The sequence below is a fragment of the Ochotona curzoniae genome, unplaced genomic scaffold, assembly GCF_017591425.1.
Source record: "Ochotona curzoniae isolate NIBS_2020 unplaced genomic scaffold, NIBS_Ocur_1.0 contig_64, whole genome shotgun sequence".
Lineage (NCBI taxonomy): Eukaryota > Metazoa > Chordata > Mammalia > Lagomorpha > Ochotonidae > Ochotona > Ochotona curzoniae.
In genome coordinates this window covers 26,266,929-26,273,126 of record NW_024466502.1, presented here as the reverse complement: position 1 = coordinate 26,273,126, position 6,198 = coordinate 26,266,929, and the positions used below count along the sequence as shown (strand labels likewise).

Sequence of the window (6,198 nt, the reverse complement as noted above, 5' to 3'; positions counted from 1 at the left end):
GAGAAAGATGTTCCATCTGCTAATTCACTCCCCAGTGATCACAACAGTCAGAGCTGTGCCAATCTGAAGCCAGGAGCCAGGAGCCAGGAGCCAGGAGCTTCTTCTGGGTCTCCCATTTGCGCTCCCAAGCCTTTGTGCTATCCTTGACTGCTTTCCCAGGCCACAAGCAGAGAGCTGGATGGGAAGCATAGCAGCGAGTGTGTGAACCTGCACCCACTAGGCCATGGCACTGGGCCCAGTGAAGACACATTTAAGGAGACAGAAAAACATTAGCCAGAATGAAGCACAGATGGCACATTCCAGAAAATAGAAGAGGACAGATGGATGGCTGAGGGGCACCTGGAGACTGATGGGACAGGAAAGCAGCGGAGATAATGGTGTGGTGTTGCAGTGACCCAATAGGCCAGGAGCAGTCAGTAAGTGGCAATCTGAACTCCACCAGCAACAAGGTGGAGAGGGAAGTTCACTGGGAGCTCAGGAAGTGAACCCAAAGAAAGACTTACCCTTCGTGTTGGTTTGTTTGATTAGACCAGGAGCAGGAAAGAGCAGCACATTCCAAGCAGACAGCGTGGGCACAGCGTGGATTTCACAGCCCAAACCCACAGAAGAGCCGAACTGGGTGCTTGTGTAGGGAGGAAATGACTGTGAGACAGGACTGCACATACACTAAGCTGGGAGAGAACTCATTTGGGGATCAGTGAATTGCAATGACGTGGCATCCTTCAGGTTCCACCCAAATAGGTCTGAACTCATTGGCTGTAATGGCTAGCAGATCAAGAACTCCATGAGTTGTACATCAGGCTCTATTTTGTACAGTGTAGCAAAGGCTTTGAGACTGCAGGGACAGCAAGCTGCACAAGTGCTGAGCTGCGAGCAAACTCAGCTGAGGTCAATACATTGCACTGGTACCACATTGAAAATAATACTGACTTTGGTATCTTATGACTCAAAATAGGTCCTGGTGGTCCTCAGACATAAAGGCCAGCAGGTTCTGGCAATATCAATGCCACCAGCAACCTAGCTATTCAGGACACCCGGTGTGTCCCTAATCCTGAGAACTGCATGAACTGGAAGTGGGAGAAACATTGTACAGACAGTAGTGCATCAACAGCTTGGAAACCTGCCCTAACGAGAAGAATCTGCTAACAAGAAGTACGATGACCAAGGGCAAAAGAAGAGACAAAGGCAGTACAGACTCCCCTGCAAAGGAGCAAAGGCCTTTGCCAACCTCAGAGTTAACTGAGGAAGACATCAAAACGATGGAGGATACAGAATTCAAAACACTTGTAATAAAGCTTCTTATCAGCAATAAGAAACACCTGCAGGGATTTAAGGAACATGTCATACAGCAAATAGCAACACAAACAAAGTCAAGCCAAATTATTGGAAATGAAGGACACAATAGAGAAAATTACAATTTCAATGAAAAATACTTACCTGACAGGGGAGATACCATGATCAGGCAGATGGTTTTCCCAGGGCGAGGCTCCTCCATTGCACTTGGGATGTGCTGACCCCTGCAATTTCCCCAAAATGTGGGAAACTTGACTGCATAATTTGTGGTAGTGGGGGACTGCATTCATGCTCTCTCCTGACTTAAAATTTTTTTTTTCAATGAGAAGTTTCAATAATATAATAAAGAAAGCAGAAAAAAGACTCAAATTGAAAGATATTTCTTGTCACAAAATGGGGAAATAAGCAAAAAGCTGGAAGCAGAGTTGGGTCAATCTAAAAAAAGTATTCAAGAAATGAAAGACACTATTAGAAGGCCAAATATAAGAGTTATGGGAGTCCCAGAAGGTGCAGAAAGAGAAGCTGGGTTTAAAAATGCATTTAATGAAATAATAAGGGAAAATGTCACTAATCTAGACGAGGAATTGGGAAACAGCACCCAGGAGGGGCACAGAACTCCAACAGGCTTGACCAAAAGCGATCTTCTCCAAGACACATGATTATTAAGCTCTCTTCAATTGAACATAAGGAAAAGATCCTTAAATGTGCATGTCAAAAAAAAAAATCAACTGACTTATAGAAGAATGGCAATTAAATTCACAGGAGATCTCTCACAGGAATCTCTATGGGCCAGAAGAAAATGGAGTGACATATTGCAGATTCTAAAAGCAAAAAACTGTCGTCCCAGAATAATGTACCCAGCAAAGCTTTCCTTTGTCTTTGAAAATGAAATAAAATTCTTCCACAGTCAAGAAAAGTTAAAAGAATATGTCTCTTCCAGGCCTGCCCTACAAATGACACTTAAAGATGTTCTCTTGACAGAAAAAGAGGAATACCATCCACCGAAACCAAAAACAAATGCAAAGATCATCCCAGTAAAATAACAACAGGAAGACTAAATCAATGAACAATCTATTGCTAAAATGACAGGACCAAATTGCCACCTATTTATATCAACCCTGAATGTAAATGGCTTAAACTCATCCATCAAGTGTCATGAATTAGCAGACTGGATTAACCACATAAACCCACCAATTTGCAGCCTATAGCAGACAGATTTCACCAGGAACGATCAGCGGAGACTATATTTCATGAATTTTCATGTTTTTGTTTTTAGTTTCATTTCTTCAAAACACATTTCTTTCTCATTAAATTCTTTGACTCATAGATCATCCAGTAGCATCATTTTCTCCAAAAAAAGTTCTTGATTTTCTTTTTCATTTCTTCAGTGACACATTTATCATTCAGTAGCATGTGATTTAATGTTAACACATTGTAATTTTTTTTTTTCCTTCTTGTTGATTTTGTCTTGTGGCTTTTCATTTAAGGGGATGTATAGTAACTGTAATGGAGACTATCGTAGCCAGTGGCATGTTGTTTAACCTCATGGCATTGTAAATTTCTGTTTTTCTTCTGGTTGCTGCTTTTGTTTTGTGGTTTTTCATTTAAGGGCATGTTTAGTAACTGTGTTGTGGAGACTATCATATCCAGATGTGTGCATATGGTGCAGTGTGCATCTCTACTTCCGGATCAAGGAAGAATATGACTTGGCAAGGGGATGCTGGACTCTCTGCCATTGCTGTGCCTGCAGTGATGGACTTATGACTGTGTATGAGGAAGTATGTTGATATAATGATTGGGAGAATTCAAGGTGTGTGGTGGATTTGGAGAGTGTGGGTAGGGAAAATCCCAGGGTCTATGGAACTGCATCATAAAATGATAGTGATATGATAATAATAATAATAATAATAATAAATGAAAGAAAAGATCTAGTTATTTGCTTGAAAGAGTTACAGGGAGAGAAAGAGAGAGCAAGGGAGAGACCTCCCATCTGTTGTTTCACTTGCCAAATGGCCGCAAAGGCAGAGCTGGGTCAAAGTGTTGGGTCATACTCCACTGTCCCCTGCGCTCCTAGGAAGCTGGATTGGAAGTGAAGCAACCAGGACATGAAGCGGTGCAATATGGGATTAGTCTGCTACACCACCACTCCAGGCCCAGATTTATATAGTTTTTGAAATAGTTCTGGCTTTGGCTTTGAGAGCATCTTAGGGAGCCACGGGATGAGTGACAAGGAGATCATTCAGGAGTCTTGAAATAGTCCAGAAAAAAAGTAAATGGAGACCTTGTCTAGGGAAATAGTAAAAACTGGTGAGAAGTGGGTGAATTTGACAAAAATCATGAGAATATCAGATCTTTGTTACTGATTAGAGATGGGGGCGAGGGAAAGGGAGAGTGAAGGATTGGCAGCATCCTCCACCTTGGTTCTGATGTGGGCAATTAGGTATATGAAGATGTCACTTATTGGTGTAGGGAATCATAAAGAAGAAGTCTGGGTGAGAGGAGATGCTGAACAAATCTGTGCACATGTTCAGATTGAAGTTTGCAGTTACACTTACATCTCCACCCAAGACCTGTGTCGAATCAGCTAATACACAAACCATGTTGATTCTCTTCCTTTCTCATATCTGTTCTTTCTTTTTCTACCTGTTCTTTCACCGCTACCATTCTGATAAACTTCAAATTTTAAAGAGTTGCGCTTGGTGCAATAACCTTGCGGTTTAAGTCCTCTCTTTATATGTGCTAGGATCCCATATGGGTGCCAATTTGTATCCCAGCTGCTCCACTTCTCTTTCAGCTCCCTGCTTGTGCCCTGGGAAAGCAGTTGAGGATGGCCCAAAGCTTTGGGACCCTGCACCCATGTGGGAGACCCGGAAGAAGCTTCTGGCTCCTGGTTTTGGATGGGCTCAGCTCTAGCTATTATGGCCACTTGGGGAGTGAACCAGCAGATGGAAGATCTTTCTCTCTGTATCTCTTTCTGTAAATGTGCCTTTCCAATTAAAAAAATCTAAAAAAATTTAATGAGTTTATTTGAACATCATCACTTCATGAATATGCCATCACCAGATGGCATGCAAGTGGTTTTGTGTCCCCCTGTTTGTGGGTAGGTAAGAGAGAAAACTGATAAGGTATTCTCAGAAGGCAGACAAAGACAATTGGTCAAAGTGGAAAGTCCCTAGCTGGAGATTAGTTGACAGCTTCTGATTGGTTACATTTAAATTTCCTTCTATTGATTAAATTAATTGAGGTTTACTTTGCTTACACAGGAGTTCAAGGAGTTGAGACCATCTCGGCCAACTGACCTCCTGATTCACATTCTTTTAAAAAAAATAACGCCAATTTCAATTGCCTCTCATTTGGAGAGTTGAAAAATTTGGTGTGCTGCGCACATGCTGCACAGAGTTGTATATTCACTTCCCCCCACACCAGCTCTGTCGTGTTGTCCTCATCATAACATTTCAATGCATTCCATTGCCTACAGCAGTACTGTTTCCAACCAGCTCCCAATGACTCCAGCTTTATCCCACACTGTCCCGAGAGCTTGTCTCAGTTGGGTCATATTAGAGTTTCAGCTGTAACTTACCCCCTTTCCATCTATTGCCATTGCCCTTATGTTCCTGCCTATGTTCTTTGCTCAAGGGATCCTTTAAACTCAGCCCAAACACCCAGATTTCCCTTGAAGGCTCTCACTTCTCACTCCGTCGTAATCCCAGCCGCTCCTCTGAAAGTTGCTGCCTGTACTCCCTCTCATTAGCATTTATTATCAAATCGCATTGCTTTGCAGTTTTCTATTCACTTGCTCTCTACCAGATAGAGAATCAGGATCCATTTTTGCATTACTCATGTTTTCCAGGGCTCCTAGCATAATTCTGTGTGCAGGCAGGCACTCAGTAAGTATTTGTTGACTGGAAATACACACTAAGGTACATTTTTTCTTTCCCACTACTCTTATCTTTGCCTGAGCAAATGAGGTTGATATGTGAAAGTAGTTGAGATAAAGCACGTAAGTGGAAGAATAAACAGGCAACAGAGGAGATTTTAATGAAACTCTGTGATATTAAAAATCATAATTATCTACTTGTTTTTTTTTTTTACTTTAAGGAATGAATAGTTTCCCTTTCAGAAACTTTCAGTTATAGAACGTGTGTGTGTATTTTTAAGTAGTAAAGAGTGCATGAATCCTAATAAGAAGAATTATTTTTAAAATATTTGGCAACAAAAATAAACATTTTTTAAAGCCAGTAATTCCTATGATTTTAAAAATGACTTTATAGCAAAGCTAATTACATTTTCAGCATTTATCATCTATTTTGACTCCAAATTGAAATTGGATAGAAATCTCATTTCTTTTTTTTTTCAATCAATGAGAAATAAAATACTTGCAGCAAGTTTATTGGCAAAGATGGCAATAAGTTTAGTAATAAATCCAAGCCTTCATTAAAGTAAGTTTAGGGTTAGAAATTACCAAGACAAGTGCTAATTAAAAAATGAAAAGAAAAAGCGTTCAATCTATGATTCAATGTGAATATTTTCTATGTAATGAGCTCTCTGTTTCTATTACAATTAGAGAAGTCGACATAAAGCATACTTAAGTCAACAGAAACTGTTCTAGGTAAGTGAATTTAACCTTCAAGGTCACTGACACACAATATAATCTTGTTTCTGTCAAGATTTTATTCTTTAAGTAACTATGTGACTCACAAGCTCAGAAAATATTTTCTGGTACAGGTAAGTCTGAGCTTAGCATGAAATAGTCTAAATATTTCTTTTCCTCTTCATTTGAGTATTTCAAAAATAACAGCTTCTTCCTGGAAGGTGTAATTGGATTTGGTTAGGAATGTCTACAAATGATTGTCTCTTTTTGTGGAATGAAATTTAGGACAGGATAGAGGATGCTTTCCACCTTTT

At 40.3% G+C, this 6,198-nt stretch overlaps 1 non-coding gene across 1 annotated transcript; it reads left to right on the top strand.

Annotated features, from left to right (window-relative positions):
- Positions 1-1,429: 1,429 nt before the first annotated feature.
- On the top strand, positions 1,430-1,594 carry LOC121163800. The gene has a single exon (XR_005884960.1). It is a non-coding gene; the product is annotated as a U1 spliceosomal RNA (small nuclear RNA).
- Positions 1,595-6,198: the final 4,604 nt, after the last annotated feature.